This window comes from Sus scrofa, chromosome 1 (assembly GCF_054392235.1).
Source record: "Sus scrofa isolate SSC_HxYL_T2T_F1_AM1 chromosome 1, Sscrofa_HxYL_maternal_Yorkshire_Landrace_v2.0, whole genome shotgun sequence".
NCBI classification, from domain to species: domain Eukaryota; kingdom Metazoa; phylum Chordata; class Mammalia; order Artiodactyla; family Suidae; genus Sus; species Sus scrofa.
The window spans coordinates 139,488,896-139,516,401 of record NC_139383.1 but is presented as its reverse complement, the minus strand read 5'-3'; the positions used below and the strand labels follow the sequence as shown (position 1 = coordinate 139,516,401).

General features: G+C 43.1%; 1 protein-coding gene across 4 annotated transcripts in view; it reads right to left on the bottom strand.

The window, feature by feature from the left end:
• Positions 1-15,169, bottom strand: part of INO80 (INO80 complex ATPase subunit) — a 141,111-nt gene extending 125,942 nt beyond the window's left edge. For all 4 annotated transcript variants that reach the window (XR_014813106.1, XR_014813107.1, XM_003121588.6 and 1 more), the window contains exon 1: positions 14,857-15,169. The gene's annotated coding sequence lies outside the window, so the exon portion shown is untranslated. The remainder of the gene's footprint in view (positions 1-14,856) is intronic.
• Positions 15,170-27,506: the final 12,337 nt, after the last annotated feature.

The following is a 27,506-nucleotide window of genomic DNA, read 5'->3' as shown; positions in this document are numbered from 1 at the left end:
TGATGTGATGAGAGGAGAGGACAAGGGACCTAACACTGAATAAGAACACACCAGTGTAAGGGGCTCTTCTGTCCTAGCTGCTTTATAAATTAAATGAGCTAAAAACTACCTCATTTAATCTTCACAGTAATTTAAACCAAATCCTCATTTTAGGTAAGTTAAATAACTTGCCCAAGCCTGAACTAGAACTCAGCTGTATCATCAGTGACTCAAAAGCCCCAATTTTTTTTTTTCTTTCAGCTCTTTAGGACCACACTTGTGGCATGTGGAGGATCCCAAGCTAGGGTGGAATCAGCTGTAGCCACCAGTCTATGTCATAGCCACAGCAACGCTGAATCTGAGCCACATGTGCAACCTATAACACAGCTCATGGCAATACCAGATCCCCAACTCACTAAGCAGGGCCAGGGATCAAACCTGTGTCTTCACAAATACTAGTCAGATTTGTTTCCACTGAGCCACAACAGGAACTCCCAAAAGCTGCAAATCTTCACCATCAGACTCTGCTATGATAAAACAGCAAAAAAGACTAGGGTGACCCTACCTCCTAGCTGGTTTGCCCAAGAGAGTTCAAGTTTATGCCTGTGGTCTGAAACATAATAACTAATAGTCTCTCCTCATTTTCAAAAAAAATCCATGTTTCAGGAGTTCCCGTCGTGGCACAGTGGTTAACTAGGAATCCAACTAGGAACCATGAGGTTGCGGGTTCGATCCCTGACCTTCCTCAGTGTGTTAATGATCCGGCGTTGCCGTGAGCTGTGGTGTAGGTTGCAGACGCGGCTCGGATCCCGCGTTGCTGTGGCTCTGGCATAGGCTGGCAGCTACAGTTCCGTTTAGACCCCTAGCCTGGGAGACTCCATATGCCGCGGGAGCAGCCCAAGAAATGGCAAAAAGACAAAAAAAAAAAAAAAAATCCATGTTTCAACAATAAATTTGTGGTCACCCTACACATGGCAAATAAGAGATAAATCAATCATTAAGCATTCTTTAAATATTCTAGGTGAACTGAAACTTTCCATTCAGACCATCTAATATTCGCTAAGAAGCTATGTACCAGACACTAAACTGGTAAGTAAGAGGAAAAAACCTTGCTCTCAAAGAGCAGAGGCTCAGAGCAAAACCTCTACTTAGAGGCCAGACAAAATCCACTTGTTCAACCAAAGGAACAGTTCTTTACTGTGAAAACATGGGAACAATTTAGTCAGCCTAGAGTTCCCCAACGAACAAAGTTTTCAAAGACAAAATTTACACCTGCATTGTAAACATAACAAAGAACTCCTAGCTTAAAAAGGATGACTTCCAGAGATTTATAAAATGGCAAAGACAGGAGTTCCTATTGTGGCTCAATGGAAACGAATCTGACTAGGAACCATGAAACGTATTTCTTTTAGGAACCATGAGGTTGCGGGTTAATTCCTGGCCTTGCTCAGTGGGTTAAGGGTCCGGCGTTGCCATGAGCTGTGGTGTAGGTCGCAGACGCAGCTTGGCTTGTGCGTTGCTATGGCTGTGGTATAGGCCAGTGGCTAACAGCTCCAATTAGACCCCTAGCCTGGGAACCTCCATATGCTGCAGGTGCGGCCCTCAAAAAGATAAAAATAAAATAAAATAAAAACAAAATGGCAAAGACAAAGTATTTTAGCCTACCTCATAGGTATACTGTGAGAAATAAAAAAGTGCTTATCTACATTTTCCCATCCCCACTTTTCATCAATGAAATTGGATTATACCAAAAAGAAATATGTTTCCAAGGACAACAACAAAATCATTTATAGCGCACTTGCTTTCTTCACGGAAAGAACTATTTCAACTCCTAGAAGAGTATCTTCACCAAGACAGAGAACAATTCATATCTTATCAGAATAAAAAAAGAAATAGCTTACTAGGACGACTGCCTCCAGGGACTCCTGAGTATATACCACAGACACAGCATTTGGTCAAACAAGTTTAATCCATTTAATTAATAATTTAGGGTGTAAATATCAGTAAATCAAAAAGTGTTAAAGGGAGGAAGTGTTTCCTGAGGTAGCCAGGGGAACTTTCACAAGGTAATTTTTTTTTTTAAAGTTAATTAAGGGAGTTCCTGTTGTGGAGTAGCAGAAATGAATTTGATTAGGAACAATGAGGTTGTGGGTTCAATCCCTGGCCTCACTCAGTGGGTTAAGGATCTGGCGTTGCTGTGAAATGTGATGTAGGTTGCAGAAGCAGCTTGGATCTGGCGTTGCTGTGGCTCCAGTGTAGGCCAGTAGCTACAGCTTCAGTTCGACCTCTAGCCTGGGAACCTCCATATGCCATGGGTACAGCCCTAAAACGACAAAAAAAAAAAAAAAGAAAAAAAAGAAAGAAATTTAAGTTAGGTATTTCATAAGTCTTCTGATAAAAAGCACCCAATCTGAATTAATAATTTATCAGGAGATCCCGTCATGGCCCAGCGGAAATGAATCCGACTGGGAACCATGAGGTTGTGAGTTTGATCCCTGGCCTCGATCAGTGGGTTAAGGATCCAGTGTTGCCGTGAGCTGTGGTGTAGGTCACAGACAAGGCTCAGATCTGGCATTGCTGTGGCTGTGGTGTACGCTGGCAGCTGTAGCTCCGATTGGACCCCTAGCCTGGGAACCTCCATTTGCCGTGTGTGTGGCCCTGGGGAAAAATAAAGCAAAAAAACCCACAAACAATTTATCAGATTTTAAATTTGAAAACATAGCTAAAGAACCCCTTTATTGGAGAATCAGTAACTTCAACAACTTTCACAGATAAATCCATGAAAATACTTATTTTTTAAAGGAACAAGATAGCTGAGAAAGATGCTCCCATAAAAGAGAAATCAAGACTGAATTCACAGCCTGAAAATCTTGAGCAATTCAGTTCATTCCTCAGCAAAGGGAAGTTAGCATTAGCTTACACGCTAGGTATTCGTGAAAAATAGAGATTCACAGAAAAAGCTGTGAAAATTTAGTTATCAGTTCCTTATATGTTAACTGTCCATTAATACAAAAGCGATGGTGAGAGGTTATAAAGAATAAAAAGAGGTTATAAAGAATAAAAAGACATCTGGAGTTCCCTTGTAGCACAGAGGAATAAGGATCAGCATTGTCACTGCAGCAGCTAGGGTCACTGCTATGGCACAGGTTCAAACCCTGGCCCAGAAAGGTCCACAGGCCAGGGGCGGGGCCAAAAAAGAGGTAAGAAATTCATAAACTGCCAATGTTACAAAATTCATTTTTCTATTTAGTTTTCCTATACTAAAAGTCAGTTTTCATTTTAGGAGAGAACTAGTGTGGTGGTAACAGAGAAGTTGTACAGAATTGCATTCTCCAATGGAAGTCTGAGAAATCAAAGTTCAGGTAATTCATCACAGGGACAAACCATTTGTAAATACACATGAGTTTAATTGTATACTAAACAGATCTTGCTTTTCAATGGTCAGATATTTCAGTCACTTAGATGTATGATGATTTCATTAACACCAGATATAAATTACTCTCATCGTCTTCACCATAAAACATACACAGTTAATTTGAACAAGGCAGGTATGTTTACATCAAACTAGATGTTCAATAAACACTCTTCCCACTATTTAAGAAGCTTGGGGGGTAGGGGGAACTCCATCATAAAGAATTCCAACTAGGAACCCAAATTTTTGCTTTAATAGCATTTAATTTAAATGCTACTATACCAATTCTACTGAGAGTTATATGCCAAACATTTCATTTGCATATGAACTTTATATACACACCTATTTAATCCTTATAAGACACAGATACTATTAAAACCTCTATTTTATAGATAAAGTAAACTTCGGAGTTCCCTGGCAGTGCAGTGGGTTAAGAATCTGGCATTCTCACTGCTGTGGCACAGGTTCATCCCTGGCTCACGAACTTCTGCATGCTGCAGATGAGGCTAAAGAGAGAAAGAAAGCTTAAGGTCCTCCACCAAGGTCACACAGCCAAAAGTGACAGAACCAGGATTGGAATCCTACAAGTCTGACTCCAAAATGCCACATACTTAACTACTCCAATATTTTCTGAAAGACCTCCAGCAAGCCAGAATTTCCAAAGGCAGAAGTTCTTGTAGAGGCAGAAATGGATCTAACTAGGAACCATGAGATTGTGAGTTCAATCCCTGGCCTGGCTCAGTGGATTAAGGATCTGGTGTTGCCATGAGCTGTGATGTAGGTCTTAGACACGACTTGGATCCTACATTGCTGCGGCTCTGGTGTAGGCCAGCAGATGTAGCTCTGATTCGACCCCAGCATGGGAACTTCCATATACTGGGGGTGCAGCCCTAAAAAGACAACAGAAAAAAAAAAAAAAAAAAGCAGCAGCAGCAGCAGCTTCTAAGGCATAAAGTTATGCTAATGAAGTATTCCAAGCAGTATATTCATTTATTCAATCATTTATTTAGACCAATATAAACTCATAAACATTGATTTTATATTATGGGTTATAATCCAGCGCTGTTTTATTTTGCTGCACAAATGGTTCAATTTTGGCCCCTTTGCTCCTTTGACACACCCTCATCAATGTAGAGTTGCGGTGGTGGTAGTGGTAGTTGAAGCACTTCCTTACTTTATGGCACTACTAGATGCTCCAAACTCATCTTGTGTATTTCCTACCCCAGGCCTATAATCAACCACTTCTCTAAAAACTCTAGCTCCTTTTACTAGATAACGGTATGAGAAAATAAGAAGTGGATACTACGTGTGCTCCTGAGTTTCTTTTAACCTTCTCCGCTGATAGAGCTCAGAAATATACCTGGTGTATATAAACCCATGTATGTACTATAATATGCAATCATCTGTATCTGTATTAAGTTAAACATAGGTTCATACTGATATCTCCAACTCCAACCTATCAAGGATCCTTCTAGCCCCTTCCCCTTGCTTATCTATAAATTCTCAACCTAAGAGCAAGAAGCTTGTCTCCCATTATCCATTTACTTAATTGTTCAACTGCAGTATATATATACTTCAGCATCAGAATTAACTGGTAGCCCCAAAAAACACATTTTTATTAGACTACAGTGCATACATGCTGTTTCTCGTCTTAGATTCCACTCATTTCCAAGATTACATAGGTCAGCACTCCCCTCCCCCCCACTTTAGTAAGGTTATCTCCCACATTTGTAACTTAACTAGATTCTCTTATCACAATTTGCGTTCCTTCCTGGGAACCCCCGAAGTTTATTCTTTGTGTTATAAAGCCCTATAATGGAGTTCTCTTGCAGCACAGTGGGTTAAGGATCTGGTGGTGTCAGTGCAACAGCCTGGGTTACTGCTGAAGTGTATGTTCGATCCCTAGCCCTGGAACAATTTGCATACATCACAGGCATGGTGTTAAAAAAAAAAAAAAAAAAAAAAAAAGCAGCCCTATGAGTTTGGCAAATGCATGATGTCATGCATCCAACCATTACTGTAGCCAATAGAATACAGTACACAGTTTTATCAAGTAGTATTTTAACTGAATTAAATGGTATTACAATCCTCTATGGAAGCAGCATGGCTAGGTAGAAAAAGAGGTTGAAATCAAGAGCTCTAGTTTAATGCTACTGACAAGTCACAGATAGACTTTAGGACTAGTTATCCTCTCCCGGTCTCAACAGCCTTGTTGTAAAATGAGGGGGATTCAACTAGATGAAGATAATTTATAGTATTTATTAAACATTATGTGTCTGGAATGATGCTGAGCATTTCACATGGATTATCTCATTTATTTCTAATGGCTCTTTATAAATAAATACTACTGTGTATCATCCCTATTTAAAAGGTGGAATTAAAGACAATAACATTAACTAGCAAAAGATCACCTAGCCAGGGTGCTAGCCAGGACTCTACAGAAGGAGTTGGCATAGAATGGCCTTCACGTTAAATCCAGTCCACTGCCCATTTCTGTATCCTGACAGTTAAGAATGGTTTTTGCATTCTGAAATAACTGGAAAAAGTTCATATTTCAGGACACATGAAAATTATATGAAATTAAAATTTCAGTGACCATAAATAAAGTTTTATTGGAACACAGCCCCACCCATTCATTTACATATTAACCATGGCTACTCTCCCACTACAGGGCAAAGCTGAGTAGCTGCTACAGAGAAGGCATGACCAGCAAAGCCTAAAATTTATTATTTGATCCTTTATAGAAAACCTTTCTGGAGTTCCCATTGTGGCTCGGCATGTTGAGAACCCAACCTGTATCCATGAGGATGTGGGTTTGATCCCTGGCCTTGTTCAGTGGGTTAAGGATCTGGTGTTGCTGTGAGAAAAAAAAAAAGAAAGAAAGAAAACCTTTTCCAAATCCCGCTCTAGAGTCTAGGTTACAATTATACTCTAAGAATGATCCTAAAAAAGGCAAACTGTTACTAACATCAGAATGACATCCCAGACAAAAATATTTTAGACCCTGAACTAAAAAGTTTAATGTAAAACATTACCTCTTTGAGTTTTAATCTTAGAGAGACTAGATATCTCTATCTACTAGGATTCATTACATAAACACAAAGTTAATGTGTTATAACAATTTTCTTGACTGATATATTTTTACCTGCCTATCTAAAAAAAGATTTGAGGTAGTGTCTATTCATAAAAAAAAGGTTCTGCTTTCAATATTTTACAACCTCTAGATAAAACTGTCAAAACAAAACGGTACTTATAATTACAGCTAACATTTGTTGAGAGCACTATGTGCCAGGTACCATTCTAGGCATTTCTAAGCATTTATTTCTCACAATTAGCCTCTACGAAGTAGATATCACTATTATTCTAATTTAACAGATGAAGAAATTGAGGCTTAAATAGCTTTCCAGAGGCCACACAATAAGAGGGAAAGCTAAAATTTGAGGTCATTTGGCTTTAGGATCCAGAAAAGAGTCTGGCTATGCTATAGGGACAGTGGAATACAATGCTTCTGTTAACAAGGCAGATTAGGGCCTTTAAACATATGAGAAATCCCTACACACACACACACACATTTTTATTTTAAGGCCGCACCCACGGCAAATGGAAATTCCCAGGCTAGGGGTCAAAGCGGAGCTACAACTGCCAGCCTACACTACAGCTACAGCAACACAAGATCCAAACCACATCTGGCACCTACACTACAGCTCATGGCAACACTGGATCCCTGACCCACTGAGTGAGGCCCAGGATCAAACCTGCATCCTCATGGATACTATTTGGATTCGTGCCCACTGTGCCACAATGGGAACTCCCTCAATATACTTTTTAGGAAAACAGGATGTGCCAGTAAGCACATGAAAAGATGCTCAACATCACTATTAGAGAAATGCACATCGAAACTACAATGAGGTACCACTTCACAGTGGTCAGCACGGCTAGCATTAATAAGTCTACAAATAACAAATGCTAGAGAGGGTATGGAGAAAAGGGAACTCTCCTACACTGTTGGTGGGAATATAAACTGGTACAACCACTATGGAAAACAGTATGGAGGTTCCTCAGAAAACTAAGTATAGAATTACTATATGATCCAGCAATCCCACCCATGGGCATATATCCTGACGAAACTTTAATTCAAAAGTTGACAGAACACTGTAAACCAGCTATATGGAAAAAATAAAAATCATTATAAAAAATATATACATGCACCCCTATGTTCATTGCAGCATTATTCACAATAGCCAAAACATGAAAACAACCTAAATGTCCATCAACAGATGAATGGATTAAGATGTGGTACAGACTAGAACAAACAATCCAAAAATTTATATGGAATAACAAAAGACCCAGAACTGCCAAAGCAATCCTGAGAAACAAAAACCAAGCAGGAGGCATAACTTTCCCAGACTTCAAGAAATATTACAAAGCCACAGTCATCAAAACAGTGTGGTACTGGTATCAAAACAGACAGACAGACCAATGGAACAGAATAGAGAACCCAGAAATAAACCCTGACACCTATGGTCAATTAATCTTTGACAAGGGAGGCAAGAACATGAAATGGGAAAAAGAAAGTCTATTCAGCAAGCATTGCTGGGAAACCCTGACAGCTGCATGCAAAGCAATGAAATTAGAACACACTCTCACACCACGTACCAAAATAAACTCAAATGGCTGAAAGACTTAAATATAAGACAGGACACCATCAAACTCCTAGAAGAAAACATAGGCAAAACACTCTCTGACATCAACATCATGAATATTTTCTCAGGTCAGTCTCCCAAAGCAATAGAAATAAGAACAAAAATAAACCAATGGGACCTAATCAAACTGAAAAGCTTTTGCACGGCAAAGGAAACCCAAAAGAAAACAAAAAGACAACTTACAGAATGGGAGAAAATAGTTTAAAGCTCTTGCAATGGACAAGAGCTTAATCTCTAGAATATATAAGCAACTTATACAACTCAACCAATGGAAAAATGGGCAAAAGACCTGAATAGACTGTTCTCCAAGGAAGATATACAGATGGCCAGCAAACACATGAAACAATGCTCAACATTGCTGATTATAAGAGAAATGCAAATCAAAACTACCATGAGATACCACCTCACACCAGTCAGAATGGCCATCATTAATAAGTCCACAAATAACAAGTGCTGGAGGGGGTGTGGAGAAAAGGGAACCCTTCTGCACTGTTGGTGGGAATGTAAACTGGTACAGCCACTATGGCCAACAGTTTGAAGACACCTTAGAAACCTATACATAGACCTTCCATATGACCCTACAATCCCACTCTTGGGCATATATCTGGACAAAACTCTACTTAAAAGAGACACATGCACCCGCATGTTCATTGCAGCACTATTCACAATAGTCAGGACATGGAAACAACTCAAATGTCCATCAACAGATGACTGGACTAAGAAGATGTTATATATACACAATGGAATACTACTCAGCCATAAAAAAGAATGACATAATGCCATCTGCAGCAACATGGATGGAACTAGAGACTCTCATACTGAGTGAAATGAGTCAGAAAGACAAAGACAAACACATATGATATCACTTATAACTGGAATCTAATATCCAACACAAATGAACATTTCCACAGAAAAGAAAATCATGGACTTGGAGAATAGACTTGTGGCTGCCCGATGGGAGACGGAGGGAGTGGGAGGGATCGGGAGCTTGGGGTTATCAGATACAACTTAGATTTACAAGGAGATCCTGCTGAGTAGCATTGAGAACTATGTCTAGATACTCATATTGCAACAGAACAAGGGGCGGGGCGGGAATGTATACATGTAAGAATAACTTGATCCCCATGCTGTACAGCGGGGAGGCGGGGGGGTATGTGGTACAGAAATACAACAGAATACTACTCAGCCATAAAAAAGAACGAAATAATGCCATTTGCAGCAACACAGATATAGAGATCCTCATACTAAGTGAAGGAAGTCAGAAAGACAAATACTATGATATCACTTCTATGTGGAATCTAAAATATGGCGCAAATGAACCTATCTACAAAACAGAAAAGGATTCAAAGACATAGAAAACATACTTGTGGTTGCCAAGGTGGAGGAGTGAGAGAGTGGGATGAACTGGGAGTTTGGGGCTAGCAGACGCAAACTTTTTTTTTTTTTGCTTTTCAGGGTGGCACCATATGGACGTACCCAGGTTAGGGGTTGAATCTGAGCTACAGCTGCCAGCCTACACCACAGCCACAGCAATGCCAGATCCTTAACCCACCAAGTGAGGCCAGGGATCAAACCCGCAACCTTATAGTTCCTAGTCGGACTCATTGCCACTGCACAACAACGGGAACTCCAATAGATGCAAACTACTGCATTTACAATAGATAAGCAAGGAGGTCCTACACTATAGCACAGGGAACTATATTCAATCTCTTGATATAGAACATGATGGAAAATGGTAACAAAAAGAATGTATGTGTGTGTATGTATATATGTGTGTAAATATATATGCAAACATACACACACACAAGACTGGTCACTTTGCTATACAGTAGAAACTGGCACATCAACTATATTTTAATATTTTAATATATTAATAAATACTTTTAGTAAAAGTAAAAATATAAAAAATAAACTAAGTACTAGTAATTCATATTAGCACCTCATGAGAAACATTTACGTTTATACTTCTCTATGGCACTTGAGAGTTCGCAAAATTCTGTGTTTCTCTTTGCAGAGCCCCTTGGTATTTTCTATACACATACATACAGCTAGCTGGATTAATTCACTTGTACACTGCCCTCACCCCCCAGTTTACTACAACCCTTGAGTGTGGCAGATGCTCAACAAATTGTAGTTGGATCGAAGAACATTCACTAGGTGTTCAATAAATATTTATTTAGTGAATGAACAGAATAGGAAAGTTTCATAAACCATTAGATTCAAGTCTCAGTAAATGGTTTGTTGACCTGAAGTGAACTGGGCTGGATCACCAAAGTCTCTGGCTTTCTAACCTTTAAATTGGTTCTGGTCGGTTCTTGAGCTTTAACCACTTTCTGTGCTATTAAGTTTCACAAACTCATTATACAACTGTCAAACAGCAGTCATCTTTCAAGTTAGTTCTAATTTTCCAGATTAGTGTTCACGTTTTTTGTAATTTAATACAATTTAATCATAGTCCATCTCAGTCTCCATCACTCCATTGTGAAGTCAAATTTATCCTCACATGAAAGCCTCACTCACCACTGCCTTCACCATTTATACTGGAAATTTCCCCTTGCTTAGCTTGTTCTTTCTTGAGATATAATAATTCAATAGTCTAAGAGTGGATGTATTGTTTCCTACCAAGATAATACAGTCTATTTCTAAATTTTATTTTTCATATCTTTCTTGGGAGTGACTAACATTTTGATGGCCTTTCTGATAATATTCAGGCCACAATCTCAGGAATAAACTGACCACCTGGCCTAGCATTCTTTTTACCATATCATGTGCACTAGCCATTTTTCTGTTCATGCACAAGGATATGAAAGATCTATGTGCAGTTTTTTGTTTTGGGGGAGATTTTTTGGCCAAGCCTGAGGCATGCTGGAAGGTCTCAGGCCAGAGATGGAACCTGGATCACAGCAGCGACCCCGGCTGATACAGTGACAATGCCAGATCCTTAACCTGTTGAGCCGCCATGAAACTCCCTTAACCAGAGTTTATCCTACTTAGCAACTAACTTCTTCCCCAGAAAAGCTGTCACCTGCAAACCCAAAGAAATATTTTATTAGAAAAATGAGTAACTGGAGTTCCCATCGTGACGCAGTGGTTAACGAATCTGACTAGGAACCATGAGGTTACAGGTTCGATCCCTGGCCTTGCTCAGTGGGTTAAGGATCCCGTGTTGCCGTGAGCTGTGGTGTGGGTCGCAGATGCAGCTCAGATCCCGCGTTGCTGTGGCTCTGGCGTAGGCTGGGGGCTACAGCTCCGATTCGACCCCTAGCCTGGGAACCTCCATATGCTGCAGGAGCAGCTCAAGAAAAGGCAAAAAGACAAAAAAAAAAAAAAAAAAAAAAGAAAAAAGAAAAATGAGTAATTTTAGTACCATTACAAAGAGGTGAACACTATACATGAATATCCTTAGAAAATTCTACGTGCCATACATGTTGTTCTGTCGTATTAAGTTTCCCCGCCCAAATCAAAACTAATTGTATGTCAAAGCTTTTGAAGTTCTTCAAAGATGAAAACAAACATTCCTAAATATGCTTACAGTTAACATGTCATTTAATCTCATCAGAAGTGAAAATTATTGTACCTGTTTTATAGATAAGAAGTGAAACTCAAAAGTGTTCTGTAACTTACCCAACGCTAAGTGAGACTCAAATGCAAGTCTTTTAAAGTCTAAAACCAATGTCTTTCCATTCTACTACCAAGTATCTCCTCAGCTAAATTATCACTTATCTTCTCCTAAGAAGTCCTGCTCATGTGAACATGAATTTGACTGAATAATCCTACTTCTTGTTATGGAAACCCGTGGTTTGTTGTATATGAAATAACTTAGCTGTGTGTCCAGGACTCTCCAGGGCAAAGACTCTTAAACCAGGGTCCAAGAACTTGGACAGAAAAAAATTTACATCCTTATTTTCATGTAACTATAACTGAAATTAACATTTCCATTAATACTGAATGTAGGTAGCATACAAAAGCAGTATTAGCAGGACTATCACTATCTGTTATTTAATAACAAATAACATGCTAAGGATCTGGTGTTGTCAAGATCCACAGCCCAGCGAAGTGGGTTAAAGATTTGGCACTGCCACAGCTGTACCTCAGGTTCAATCCTTGGCCTGGGAATTTCCATATGCTCCAGGTACAGCCAAATAATGTTAATAAGCAAATTTCTCACATCATAAATAGTTTTTGTAAATGTGAACTATATTTTATACATTTAAAAAAAATCACATTTTGGGAAGGGGCTCACAGGTTTCCTCAGACTACAAAGGGGTTCAGGACACATAAAAAATGAAAGAACGCTACTCTAGAGACCATCACACAAGCAATCTGTCAATCCTTGGTAGTGATTTACAAAGGCAAGTCACTGTTTACTCATTGTCCTCTAGTCTGTTAAAAACATGGATAGCATTTAGTACCAGTGATTTTTTTACATTTAATTTGTCAACTGTATTTGCTATTACTCATCTCGTACTTCTGATCTAACACGCAAGGAAATCTCTCTTACAAACTTATTAAACCCAGGCATTAAACTTCTGTGACCAACTTTTCAATCCTAAGCAAACCTACTGTGTAATTAGCAGGTGAATCCAGGGCTCCTGTAACTCAATTTCCGACTTAACGTACAGCCATGGTCCAAATGTTTGTGTCCTCCCTTCCCCCCAACTCTTATGTTGAAATCCTAACCTCCCGGGTGATAAATAGTATTACATAGGACTGGAGCCCTCATGATTAGGATCAGTGCTCATAAAAGGTGTTTAGTAAGAATTAACAGCCACGCTCTTCTCTTCTGCACGCTACAGCCTAGCAGAAGCATAAATCCTTATGCTTAAGATGCAACTTTAAAACTTGTCATCAACTTCACTTATTTCCCTACATAAATTCGAAGTTTTCTATTAACCCTATACCTTTCTGTCCACTCTAAAATTCACTGCATCCCATTGTTTGTATTTTTTCGGAACTTTTATGTTGACATGTTAACTCTTCAAGCCAGTTTTAACCTTGTGGGCAGAAAAGATGTCTGTTAGGCTTTTCATAGCCCTATGTCTTTCTTCACAAGTAACAGCAGTCAAAAACTGTTATGATACTTTCCCTTGGCAATGCTATGACAAACTTTCATTAAGTGAAATTATAATGCCATGGTTTATAGTATGTTGCTGAGACTGAATCACATTTCCACCTTAATGTACTCAGAAAGTTTTTATCAGTCATGAACCTTCTAATCATCTTTATGAGTTTCACAGTTATTTCTTATTAAAAAACAGAGATCTTTAAAAATTGACTTGGATTCTTCTGTTACAAAATGTAGAGGGAAAGAACATAATGAACCAAAATAATAGAATTTAATCCTTAAAAAACACAAGTTCATTTTAGAATCTGGTAGGTAGGTAACTTTTACCATATATAATAATCTCGAGTTGATGTTTTATAGGAAGAGTTTGAGAATTTCAAGCATAAAACACAACTGGAATTGGAACATTTGGCAATAAAAAGGAACTAAATCCTTATACATGCTACAACATGGATGAACCTTGAATACATGGTAAAGTGAAAGAAGACAGCCACAAAAATATTGTATAATTATGTTTATGTGAAATATCCAGACTAGGCAAATTTACACAGACAGAAAAATTAGTGGTTAAAAGGGGCCAAGGGAAGGAGAGTAGAGAGTAACTGCTAAGGGGGCTTCTTTTGGGGGTGATGAATTATAGTGGTGACTGCTGTACAAGTCTATTAGTATACCAAAAATCATGGAACTGTACACTTCAAAAGGCTGAGCTTTTCAGTATGTGAATTATATCTCAATAAAGCTGTTACTTTAAAAATATATAATAAAAAGCTGGCACTAGTAAACCACGATGAAAATTTCTTTGGGAAAGGAAGTCATGAAAGTCACTGATTGGAAAAGTAAGCTGGTTACTTGTGACGTTAGGAAGGTCAAATTCCTATTTTCTTCTTCCATTCCTTCCAGCAACTATATGAACGTAAAACTACAGACAGTGTTTGGATCAAAGAACTCAGGCACAGCTGGCTGTTAACTAAAATAGTGAGTGTTTTCTTAGGATCTTTCACTCCTCAACTGTAGGGGGCTTCCATCCTCGGTGATTACGGAAGTAGTAGTTTTTATCAGCAACCTCAAGAAGGAATGTCAAATTGGATGACACTTGCCTAGACGCCCTAAAAAAAGCCTAAAAGACTGAAAGGGGTGACACCTACACACTCCTCAGTCTGCGCACGTGTTGGGCTGCCCCCACCCAACACCAACGAGCAGCGTGCACCATACACCCAGATCTCAACTTGTTCCCCATAAACTGACACACTGTCAAGCCCTTAGAGCTCATCTGCTTAAAAGGACAGATATAGCCCTCACCAGGTTCCCACTTGAGCCAAACCAGCCCCCGCCCTGCCCCACCCCACCCCCAAACCCACACACGTGTTAGCCCGACACCGCCCCACCGGGTCCCACGTGCACCTGGTCTAACACACTCCCCACGTGTGGGCGCCCCACGGGCTTCCTAGGCTGGCTGAGGTCACCGCGTGACCCCAGGTCTCCAGAGGCAGGAGGAGGAAAGGACGAGGCCCAGGTCCCCTGAGGTCCTAATCTTGTGGGGAGTGTCCATACCCATCCTCCTTACTAACCCCAACAAATCCAAGGGCCGGGGGCGACGGCCCCTTTAAGACGCGGCCCAGTCGTCGCCCGCAGAGAGGGGCGCAACGGGGCCTACACAACCCCCCCTCCGTTCGCCCGCCCACGTCTAGTCGCCTCACCTCGGGCCGCCGGGCCCCGCCGCCGCGGCGGCGGCGGAGGGGGGGCGGAGTGCGGGCGGGGTCCGGAGGGGGGGGGTCGCCCCGCCGACGGTGGAGCCGCGGTTTGCTCTCTGAGGCCGTGGGACGGTGACTGCGTTGGGCGTGGACGCTCCTAGCTCGCTCCCTCGGCGGCTCCTGGGACCCCAAGATGGCGGCGGCGCTGAGGCGGCTGCGGGCGCTGGGCCGGCGGCGGCGGCGGCCACTTTCACTCACTGAGAGGAGCGGAGCAGGGACACGGGGAGCCATGGCGGGGGGGAGGAGAGGCGCCATAGCCAGGCCAGAACAATCGAACTGCTACTCAGCGGGCTTACCCCTGCCCCGCCCACGCTCCCTGCTCGTTGCCAGCCCGTGGCCGTCCGCAGTGCCGCTGCTGTCGACCTCGTGCAGCTCGCACCCCGCAGCTGCCGCCTGACGCCCCGCGCAGACCGGGGTTCGGGGGGGAGACCCTGATCCATGCCATCTGAGTGCAGATTGGTCGGGGCTGGGACTGGCGAAGATTGCCGAAAGGCGGCGAGGAGGAGGAGGAGGATGTCATCGCTAGAGTGAGCAAGCAGATCTCGCGGGAGCAAATGTCGCGAGACCTCTTCAGGCCTGCAACCGCCGAAGAAAGGTTACTTTTCCCGGAAGTAACGTCAATCGAAACATCCCGGGATCTTGGGAACGTTCAATCCGCAGACTGGATCTGGGAGGGTTCTTGTGATTAGTTTGTTAGGGGCTACTAAGCACTGCTGAGATCACTTGAGTGAAAGGATAGGCTTGGGCGTGGTATTTTATCCTGTTTTTGGCACCTTTGGGCGGAGTTGTACATTTTTCGGGAAAATGCCTGCTGTGTAGAACTACTCTTAGTTTGGACAGGATGCATAAATGAAGGCTTTAAGATTCAAGCACTTAGAAACACAGACCTGTCATCAGAAGTCTCTCCCTCTTCTCACACTCACTCAGTGAACCTCTGAAATTGATTTGTCTGTGCCAACTCCGTAGTTTGAGACTCCTGCAACCCACATTTACTTAAGTTAATATAGCTCAATGAGCAGCATGTATGTTGAGAAGTATCTAGTGTACAGCTTGAGTGCAAATAAGGATTAGAGGAATTTAGTGAAAGTTAAGGATTCTATTTCATTTCCCTCGGGTCTCATGTTTTAATTCATTTCAGTCTGGCCCTTAGCATTTAAGCAGAACAGAGTTTGGTTAAGGTCACTGAGAAGCCTTCTTGGGCCGAATTCACTGGACTTTAAAGAATTAATTTTGCTGGATTTCCCGTCCTGGCTCAGTAGTTAACGAATCCGACTGGGAACCATGAGGTTGCAGGTTCTATCACTGGCCTTGCTCAGTGGGTTAAAGATCCGGCATTGCTGTGAGCTGTGGTGTTGCATTGCTGTGAGCTGTGGTGTAGGTCGCAGACGCGGCTGGGATCCCGAGTTGCTGTGGCTCTTGCGCAGGCCAGTGGCTACAGCTCTAATTATATCCCTAGCCTGGGAACCTCCATATGCCGCAGGAGCGGCCCTAGAAAAGACCAAAAAAAAAGAATTAATTTTGCTTAAAGGGGAGTTCCCGTCATGGCGCAGCGGAAACTAATTCAACTAGCAACCCTGAGGTTGTGGGTTTGATCCCTGGCCTCCCTCAGTGCGTTAAGGATCTAGCGTCACCATGAGCTATGGTGTAGGTTGCAGAGGCGGCTCAGATCTGTGGCTGTGGCGCAGGCTGGCAGCTGTATCTCCGATTTGATTCCTTGCCTGGGAACCTCCATATGCCACAGATTCGGCCCTAAAAAATAACATACACCCTTTGTGAAGGAAAGAAGGAGACAAAGAAAACACAAATACCTGTTCATTTGGGGAAGGGAAAGATAAACCAGAAATTAAAGTGAATGATGTTTTACGTGGGGCAAGTGAGAAGAAAGAAAGAATGGGAAACAAAGTAGCAGGATTGTCAATATTTCAGTATTGGACTTTTTATTTATTTATTTATTTTGTCTTTTTGTCATTTCTAGGGCAGCTCCCAAGTGGCATATGGAGGTTCCCAGGCTAGGGGTCCAATCAGAGCTGTAGCTGCCAGCCTACGCCAGAGCCACTGCAACGGGGGATCTGAGCCGCCTCTGCAACCCAGACCACAGCTCATGGCAACTCGGGATCCTTAACCCACTGAGCAAGGCAAGGGATCGAACCCGCAACCTCATGGTTCCTAGTCAAATTTGTTAACCACTGCACCACGATGGGAACTCCACCAGTATAGGACTTTTAAAGTTGTATGTTTCACATACTCAAAAACAAACACCTAAAACCTATGAGGGTAATATTTGACTAACAACCCTCTGAGTAAAGCGTAGATCAAAATGAGAATAAATAGGGGAAAAGTCAGTACACTAGGAAGAGACCAAGTTGTAGAGTCCTTTAAAGTTCAAATGTGGATTGCCGTATTTGTTTTCTTTCACTTTGCTAACAAATTACTATAAACATATTGGCTTAGAACAACACAAACTTAGCATCTTAGAGTTCTGTAGGTCAGAAATCTGACACGGGTCTCAAGCTGGGCTAAAATCAAGATATTGGTAGGGCTGTCTTGCTTTCTGGAAGCTCTAGGGAAGAATTTGTCTCTTTTTCCAACTTCCAGAGGCTACTTGCCTTCCTTGGCTTCTGACTCCCTTCCTCCATCACAAAGCCAGCAATGGCAGGCTGGGTCCTTCTCACGTCATATCTGACCAAATCTTACCCTTTTAATATCCTTAGGATTACATCAGGCCCATCTAGATAATCTAGGATAATCTCCATATTTTAAAATCAACAGATAAGCAACCTGTAGCTCACTGCAACCTTAATTCACCTTTGTCTGTAACCTAATATTTTCACAGGAACTGTGGATATCCCTGGGGAGAGGCCATTGTTCTACCCTTTGGCCTCCTCCCCCCTGCTCCTCCCCAACCCCCCTAACCCTCCCCCCTGCAATCTGTCCTAGAACTTTTTTTTTTTTTTGGGCTTTAGCTGTGGCATATAGACATTCCCCAGCCAGGGTTCAATCAGGGATTGAATCTGAGAGGCCAGCTTCTTCACCACAGCAGGAACCTCCTATCCTAGAACTTTTGATATACAACTTTCATCTATGACTGTCATGTTAAATTCTGTTTTTTTCGAATCTTCAATACAGTCTTATATTCCTTTTTTTTTTTTTGCCAAGCCCACAGCATTCCCAGGCCAGGGATCAAACCAGTGCCACAGCAGTAGCCAGAACCGTAGCAGTGATAATGCTAGATCCTGAACCCACTGAGCCACCAGGGAAATCCAGTCTTGTATTCTTTTTTAATGGCAGCACCTGTGACATATGGAAATTCCCAGGCTAAGTGTTGAATTTTTATTTTTATTAATAAAACATTACAAATGTAGTTGATGCCACCCATGTAGGTTTGTTTGGTTTTGTTTTGCTTTTTAGGGCTGCACTCTCGGCACATGGAGGTTCCCAGGCTAGGGGTCAAATCGGAGCCGAAGCTGCTGGCCTATGCCACAGCTACAGCAACATCAGATCCAAGCCAAGTCTTCAGCCTACACCACAGCTCATGACTATGCCAGATCCTTAACCCACTGAGCAAGGCCAGGGATCGAACCCCGCAACCTCATGGTTCCTAGTCAGATTCGTTTCCACTGCCCCACGATGGAAACTCCATATAGTCCTTTTTGATTCCATTTCCCCTCTCTCCCCACTCCCAGAGGTAACCACTATCCTGAATTGGTTATTAACCCATCCAAGTTACATACCCATACATACTCATCCATGTTTTATATATATCTCCATAAAATTTATCCTATATATATCTTCACTTGCTCTTTTCGGTCAACATATTATGTTTTTGAAGTTTATCCATGTCAAAATGTATACCTTTAAATCATTTATATTTTATTATTTTTAAACTTGAAGGACTTCAGATTCACAAAATCAGATTAAACATATAATATTTGCTTCCAGGCTAGGAGTTGAATCAGAGCTGCAGCTGCTGGCATACACCACAGCCACAGCAACATACGATCCAAGCCATGTCTGTGACCTACACCACAGCTCACAGCAACGCTGAATCCTTAACCCTCATTGGTTCCTTTTTATTTAGTTTACTTTCAGTATTGTAAAAGCACCTGCAAACTTACTGGCTAGGTCCTTGGCAATAAGTTGTGTCTAACCATGTCACATCCCCCAATCCCACCTTCTACCTCCTGATATAACCATCATCCTGAATTCCATTTTCATTATTCTCTTGATTCCTATTGGATCTATGTACATTTATTAAATATATGTATATTTAATTCTAGATGTTTTAAAATCATAGTAGTGTCATGGTCTCAAAATATCTCTTCACAGATATTTGTTAATTACAAAAGGTAGAATAGTAACTTCATAGTGGAGAAACCCGGTATATACCATCTTGACCAAGTGATCAAAGCTATTATCTCTAGTACGATTCAGAAGCTGTTCCAGAATAAAGAAGAATGAAGAGATATGACAACTGAAAGCAATGTGTGAGTCAAGATTATAAAGCATATTGTTGAGGTAATTGGCAAAATTTGAGTAAACTCTGTAGATTAGATAACAGTAGTCTATCAATGTTAATTTCCTGATTTTGATAGTTGTGTTATATAATTCCTTGTTTAAAGAAATATGCACTAGAAGTTCCCATTGTGGCGCAGTGGATACATATCCGAAATGTATCCATGAGGCTATAGGTTCGATCCCTGGCCTCACTCAGTGGGTCAAAGGATCCCGTGTTGCCTCAAGCTGCACTATAGGCCACAGATGCAGCTCAGATCTGGTGTTGCTGTGGCTGTGGGGTAGGCCAGCAGCTGCAGCTCCATTTGACCCCTAGCCTGGGAACTTCCATATGCCGAGGATGTGGCCCTAGAATGCAAAAAAAAAAAAAAAAAAAAAAAAAAAAAAAAAAAAAACCCCACAAAAACTTTTTGGAATCCATACTCTGAAGTAGTTGTGCAAATAAACACTCTCACCAGCAATAAGAAAGAGAGACTGGATTACGAGCTTTCCAGATTTTGGTATCAATTGTTTATAATGTTGAACATCTCCTCAAATGTTTATTGGCCTTTTGTGTTGCTTTTCTGTAAAAGACCTGTTCATGTTTTTTGCTTATGTTTCTAGTGTGTGCATGTGTGTTTCTTAACTGATTTCTAGATGTTCTTAATCTTTTTTTTTTTTTTTTTTTTTTTTTGCCTTTTAAGGCCACATCCTTGGCGTATGGAGGTTCCCAGGCTAGGGGTCTAATCAGAGCTACAGTTGCGGGCCTACACCACAGTCACAGTAACTCAAATCCCAGCTGTATGTTCAATCTATGCCTTAGTTTGTGGGAATGCAAATTCTTTTTTTTTTTTTTTTTTTTTTCTGTCTCTTTAGGGCTGCACCATGGCATACAGAGGTTCCCAGGCTAGGGGTCGAATTTGGAGCCACAGCCACAGCAACACTGGATCCAAGCCACATCTGAGACCTACACTGCAGCTTGTGGCAATGACAGATTCTTAACCCCGACAGCAAGGCCGGAAATCGAACCTGCATCCTCGTGGATACTAGTCGGGTTCTTAACCTGCTGAGCTACAATGGGAACTCCTGAACTGTACACTTTAAATTGATCAGTTGTTTAATATGGAAATATATCTCAATAAAACTTAAAAAAGGAACAGCATGAAAAAATTTAAGACCATCTCTCCTAGCAACATCCCCTAGCACTCTCTTCTTTTTCCTAATGCTAAAAACAAAACAAAGCGGGAAAAAAAAAAAAAAAAACTAGAGGTGTTCTTTAATTAATCTGATAGTGCATGTATCCACATTTTAGCTATTCAGAATAATCACAGCACGGGGAGTTAGTTCCCCTTGTGGCTCAGCTGGTTAAGAACCTGACTATTATCCATGAGGATTTGGGTTTGATCCCTGGCCTCGATCAGTGGATTAAGGATCTGGCATTTCCACAAACTGCAGCATAGGTCACAGATGCGAGTCGAATCCCTCGTTGCTGTGGCTGTGGTGTAGGCTGGCAGTTGCAGCTCCAATTCGACCCCTAGCCTGGGAACTTCCATATGCTGCAGGTGCAGCCCTAAAAAGAAAAAAAAAAAAGTGTGCAGAAGAATCACAGCATGGTTATCACTGAAATCAAATAGAAAGTGATAAAAGGATAGCCTAGATAACACCCTGATTCTAGCCCAAATCTGACGAACCTGTCAGGCTCTAGAGTGTTCTTCCATTGGACCCTAGCAACCGAGTACCTGTACACCTCCCAGGCCTATTCTAATTTGAATTCACACCCCATGAGTCTGGATTATATCTAGACAGATGTTAGGGACAGGATGAATAACTACTCATCATCTCATCCCTTTGCCAATTCAGGCAGTGTATGCCTGGGGAATGTTGTGTGTCAGATCCAAAAAAAGGGGAGAAACCAGTTTGACTTCATGCCAGCACTAGAAGTGACATGACAAGACTCGAGAAGAACCACATGTGCACAGTGGACGCTGAAGGAGAAGAGAGGTTCTCTTCTAGTTTTAAAGCAAGAGACAAACCCAATCACGGGTTCTATGTTGTTTCTCTCACCACCCTATCCTCTTTCTCTATGTAAACAGAGTACTAGGAAGGGTCTGGAAAAGTTTCCGTGTGCTTGTTTCCCCTTAACATGTGCTCAAGGCAAGTCCCAGGGAAAGCAGATCCCCTACTCCAAGAGGACCAAATCCAGCCAACTCCTAACAGGTTCACTCATTCTATGAAAAGTAGGAAACATTCAGGCAGTTTTCTAGCAGGCTCCACCACAGCCAAGTCTTAGAAGGCCTTCCTAGAGTGATGCAGGGCTAGGTCCTGCCACTCCTCAAGAAGACACTCTGTTCCATTTCAGTCAACAACTTTCTGCAGTGCCCTTTGCCCTACCAAACTCCATCTCTGGATTGTAAAAACATGTTGAAGCTGAGTTTCCAGAGGACAGGGACATTAATCAGAAGGGAGTGTCTCTGTATTTCATCTTTTCCCTAAGGGTCTGTGGTTCTGTTTCCTTCTGCTGGGCTTAACTTGTAAATTTGAGGGAGAGGTAGTGAGAAGAAAGAATCAGTCAATGGAACCAAGTCTGGAGCATGAGGCCCAGAGAGACACTGAATTCAGAATGCAAGGTCAGTGCAACAACCTTGGTTTAGACCTTAAGTCTCATCATTCAAGATCTCTGGGAGTTCCCGTCATGGCTCAGTGGTTAAGGAATCCAGCTAGGAACCATGAGGTTGCAGGTTCAATCCCTGGCCTCGTCAGTGGGTTAAGGATCTGGCGTTGTTGTGGGCTGTGGTGTAGGTTGCAGATGCAGCTCGGATCTGGTGTTGCTGTGGCTCTGGTGTAGGCCAGTGGCTACAGCTCTGATTAAACCCCTAGCCTGGGAACCTCCATATGCCTCAAGTGCAGCCCTAAAAAAGACCAAAAAAAAAAAAAAAAAACCCAAACAAAAAAGATTTCTAACACAAATGAAACAAAGCTATACCATTAAAGCATAGTTAAGTTAGAAACTACTGTGTATATTCTGGGGTACATTTCCTATGTATGTACAAGGAACTTCTGGTCTCCAGAAGACTTACCTGGAATAGTAGGTTCTTTCTTTCTTTCTTCCTTTCTTTCTTCCTTCCTCCCTCACTCTCTCTCTTTCTCTCTTTCTTTCTTTCTTTCCTTTCTTTCTTCATTTTGTGGCCATGCCTGCAGCAGATGGAAGTTCCCAGGCTAGATGTTGAATTGGAGCTGCAGCTGCTGGCCTACACCACAGCCATAGCAACACGGGATCCAAGCCACATCTGTGACCTACGCCACATCTTGCAGCAACACCAGGATCCTTAACCCACTGGGCTAGGCCAGGGATCAATCCCCCAGCCTTCTGGATACCAGTTCTTAACCTGCTGGGCCACAACGGTAACACCCTGAGTAGTAGGTTCTGAGAGCTACTATAGAACATGAGCTTGTAAAGTGGAAAAGAGTTTTCAAAAAAAAAGGTGGGGTGCTTCTCTGGGTAGTTGAAAGATTAAAATTGTGTCAAATGGAAAAATACATCTGCAAAGTTACTAGAAGAATTCATAAATTAATTTTCTTTTTTTAAGATGTGCCTTCAGAAGAAAAAGAATAAATGAAATAAGAATGTTAGAATGTTGATAATTCTGTTAGTGTGGTTACTGGTACCTGGGGATTTATTATGCCCCGAGGATCTGCTGGTCTACAGTTTTATTATCCAAGGGGAGTAGGGGGTTGGAAAAGACCACTTCCTCCTCTTTCTTTGGGCAGTAACTCCTCCTTAGTATCCACTAAGGTGTATATTCAAATCAGCAGAAGGGCAGTCCTCAGCTCCTGCCCTTGGTCTGAATCTGAGTGCAGGCCTCATCCCATCCCCTACCGAATGTCTCGCTTCTCCACTAGTCAAGCAAGCCTGCTTAGTTCTGAGGGCTTTCTTGAACAATTATTAACTTACAGTGATCTCCTAACATCCACTAGATTTCTACAACTGCCTGTGCCTATTCCATCCCTATCATTCCCCTCACTAGGTATTTTACTCCTTTATGCCTTTTTTTTTTTTTTTTTTTTTTTTTTTTTTTTTTTTTAATTTGAGGGCCACATTTGTGGCATGTGGAAGTTTTCAGACTAGGGGTTGAATTGGAGCTACAGCTGCCGGCCTACACCACAGCCACAGCAATGCCAGATCCTGAGCCAAGTCTGTAACCTGCACCACAGCTCAGGGCAATGCCGGATCCTTAACCCACTGAGAAAGGCCAGGGATTGAACCCACATCCTCATGGTTCCTAGTTGGGTTTGTTAACCACTGAGTCACGAAGGAAACTCCCTACCCCTTTATGCTTAAAGGGAATGTTGGGCGCCAACCATTCAGTAACTACTTCCTGCTAAGATAGGGTGTAGGCTTGTGTAGGGAAGGAGTAAAACACCTGGCTCCCTGTACTTTTCTGTTGGGCGAGCTGTAAGCCGGTGTCACTCTGGTTAACATAATTTTCCCAGCCACCCTAGAGATTAAACAGGGTATGGTGAAACCAGTAGCACCAGGAGGACCAGTGCTTCTATGAGCACCTTTGGGTCCAGGAGCATCAATGTTATCAAGGGGGCCAGGGGGACCAGCATCACCTTCAGCACCAGCATCACCAGGTTCGCCTTTAACACCAGAGCACCAGCATCACCAGGTTCGCCTTTAACACCAGAAGGGCCGGCGAAGCCAGCAGGGCCAGGGGGATCAATGGCTCACCACACTCACTGGGGAAAACTCTCTCACCTCTTATTCCAGAGGTGCCAGGAGCACCAAGGACTCCAAGAACACCCGTTCACTGGATTTGGCTACAGTGGGGCTAGTAAGTCCAGGGGGTCCCTGAGCTCCATCTTTGCCAGCAGGTTCAACAGTGCTGGGGCTCCAGGGACACCTCACTCTCCAGGTTTTCCAGGCTCTCCAGCAGCACCCAGTCCACAACACTCGCCAGGGGTCCAGGCAGGCCAGCAGGTCCAGGTTCGCTTTGGGCTCTTTGATTTCCTTCTTCTCCAGCAGGGCCAGGGGGACCTTGAATACTAGTGGGGCCAGGCTCTCCCTTGGTTCCAGTGTCTCCTTTGCTGCCAGGAGCACCAGGTTCACTGCTGTTACCCTTAGGACCAGGGGGGCCGCTGGTGTCTGAGGTCCAGAGGGCCTTCTCAGGGACCAGCTTCACTCCTAGTACCAACAGCACCAGAGAAGACAGGAAGACCACCATGGCCAATGGGACCAGGGGGTCCAATGGGACCAGGGGGTCCAACAGCACCAGTAGCATCATTTCCACAAGCACCAGCAGGGCCCAGAGGTCCAGTGTGATCTCTCTCACCACGGGGGCCTGTCTGACCAGGAGCTTCATTTTCACCAAGGCTACCAGGTTTCCAACTTTACCACTCTTGCCAAGGGGGTCAGGGGGATCACAGGGACCCATGGAACCTGATGCTCCAGGCTCGCCGGGGGTGGGTCTTGGCCCAGCCCTCACCCAGTGACCTGACAGTGATCTCCCAATGTCCCCTAGGTTTCCCTCTATCTATGGTCCCTTACTGGGACTTCTACAACTACCTGTGCCTACTCCATCTGTATCATTTTCCCCTCCAGGAGTTTTACCCTTTTATGCTTAAAGCAGGTATTGGGAAACCAGTAGCACCAGGTTGGCTAACAGCATCAGGGGGGCCATCGAAGCCGGCAGGGCCAGGAGGATCAGGCTTACCATGCTCGCTGGGGAAACTTCTCTCACCACTTGCTCCAGAGGGAGCAACAAGGTCTCTAGGAACACCATGTTCACTGGGTTTGCCTGCAGTGGGGCTAGCAAGTCCAGGGGGTCCCTGAGCTCCAGCTTCTCCATCTTTTCCAGCAGAACCAACAAAGCCAGGGGGTCCAGGCAGATCAGCAGGTCCAGGTTCAGCTCACGCTCCTCGATTTCCTTCTTCTCCAGCAGGGCTATGGGGGCCTTGGGTACCAGTGGCGCCAGGCTCTTCCTTGGTGCCAGTGTCTCCTTGGCCCAGCCCTCACCCAGTGACCTGACAGTGATCTCCCAATGTCCCCTAGGTTTCCCTCTATTTATGGTCCCTTACTGGGACTTCTACAACTACCTGTACCTACTCCATCCCTATCACTGCTTGGTGTCGTTTGAGTCGAGAGAACAAGACAGAGTTTGATTCACAAGCAAAGCAAAACTTTATTCTTTTATCAGAGAATGGAGAGTGAAAGCTTATTCTCTAGAGCAAACGCGCTCCCACTGAGAGGCCAGGGACAGGGCTGCTCTATGGGGTTCCCTTCAGCTGGGAAGGTACTGAGCTCTGGAAGGATGGTCACAGCTGAGTGGAGCCCAAGCACCGGGTACGCAGCATCTCTGCACATGGCCCGCAGCCGCCATCTTGAATTGAGTGTCTGGCTCGGCACCTCTGCTCACAGCCCACTCCTCACAGCCCTTTCACACCAGGAACGCTAGTCTGAAGGGCCAGATGCGAGGCCTCTGCCCTTATGAGCAAGTGAAACTGGACTAAGCACAAAGGGAAAAAAAAAAAGGTTAGACTTTAATTACTCAGTTCTATTTTTACCTCCCAGGAATTGTCAATGGGCTTTGCTGGTGACAAAACCCTCCTCAGCTTTTTTGTTCAGCTCCTTATTCTTGAGGGGTGCTGAGGGTGAAGGTCCACCTTATGTAACTACTTCCTGCTGATTTGGGGCGGTGTCATAATCCGGGTAGAGGAGCTGTGCTGCCTTTAGGTATGTTTGATAGCACCAGATCTTAGCCCTAATTGTTCATATCCCCTAGTGAACACCATTTATCTAACCTTTTGGAGACAAGGGACATCAGATAATTTAAGACAGAAGTATTAGCAAGAGCAAGGAGTTTCCATCATGGGTCAGCGGTAATGAACCTGACTAGTATCCACGAAAATGCGGGTTCGATCCCTGACCTCCCTCAGCAGGTTAAGGATCCTGTGTTGCTGAGACCGGTGTAGGTCGCAGAGGCAGCTCGGATCCTGTGTGGCTGTGGTGTAAGCTGATGGCTTACATCTCCAATTTGACTCCTAGCCTGGGAATTTCCATATGCCATGGGTGTGGCCCTAAAAAGACAAAAATAAAAAAGTATTAGCAAGAGAAATTTTTCCTAAAAATGCAGGTATCTCATTCTTTTTCCTGTAGATAAGTGTGCCCTGATGTTTAGAGTCACTCCCTTGGCCTGAACATCCCTGGTCACATTTTTGTTGGTTTTTGGAAGAGAAGCTTCAGGTCAGAGAGTGGTCAAGGGGGTCCATTACCCCAGGCTGTCTCTAGATTTGGGGCTCAGGGTCCTCTTCACTCTGATGTACCTACAGTGTGATCCCTGCAAATTCAGGGCAGAATGAGGCATTAGAATTGTTGCAGGAGCAGGAGTTTCCAGTGGTTAACGAATCCGACTAGGAACCATGAGGTTGTGGGTTTGATCCCTGGCCTCCTCACTCAGTGGGTTAAGGATTTGGCATTGCCATGAACTGTGGTGTAGGTCACAGACACAGCTTGGATTCAGAGTTGCTGTGGTTCTGGTGTGGGCTGGTGGCTACAACTCCAATTGAACCCCTAGCCTGGGAACCTCCATATGCCTCGGGTGCAGCCATAGCAAAGATAAAAGACAAAAAAAAAAAAAAAAGAATTGTTGCAGGGGCAGAAAATGTCACGTCCTGAGACCTCAATGAGTTCTTAGGACAGACTCCCCCTAGTAGGATCCTTGGTTTGGAGCAGGAAAGAATTCAAAAGTGAGCCAAAGAAGGAGTTCCCGCTGTGGCTCAGCAGTAACAAACCCGACTGGTATCCATAAGGATGCAAGTTCAATCCCTGGTCCTGCTCAGTGGGTTAAGGACTCTGCATTACTGTGGCTGTGGTGTAGGCTGGCAGCTGTAGCTCTGATTCTACCCCTAGACCTGGGAACTTCCATATACTGCAGGTGTGGCCCTAAAAAGAAAAAAAAAAATCAAATACAAGGGTGTGCCAAAGAAAAGCTAAATCAAGTTTACTTAAAGAAATAAACACACCATTGGCAGAATGCGTCTGTCTCAGAAAATAAGAGCAGCCCCAAGACATGGGGTTATTGGTTTTTATGAGCTGAGTAATTTCA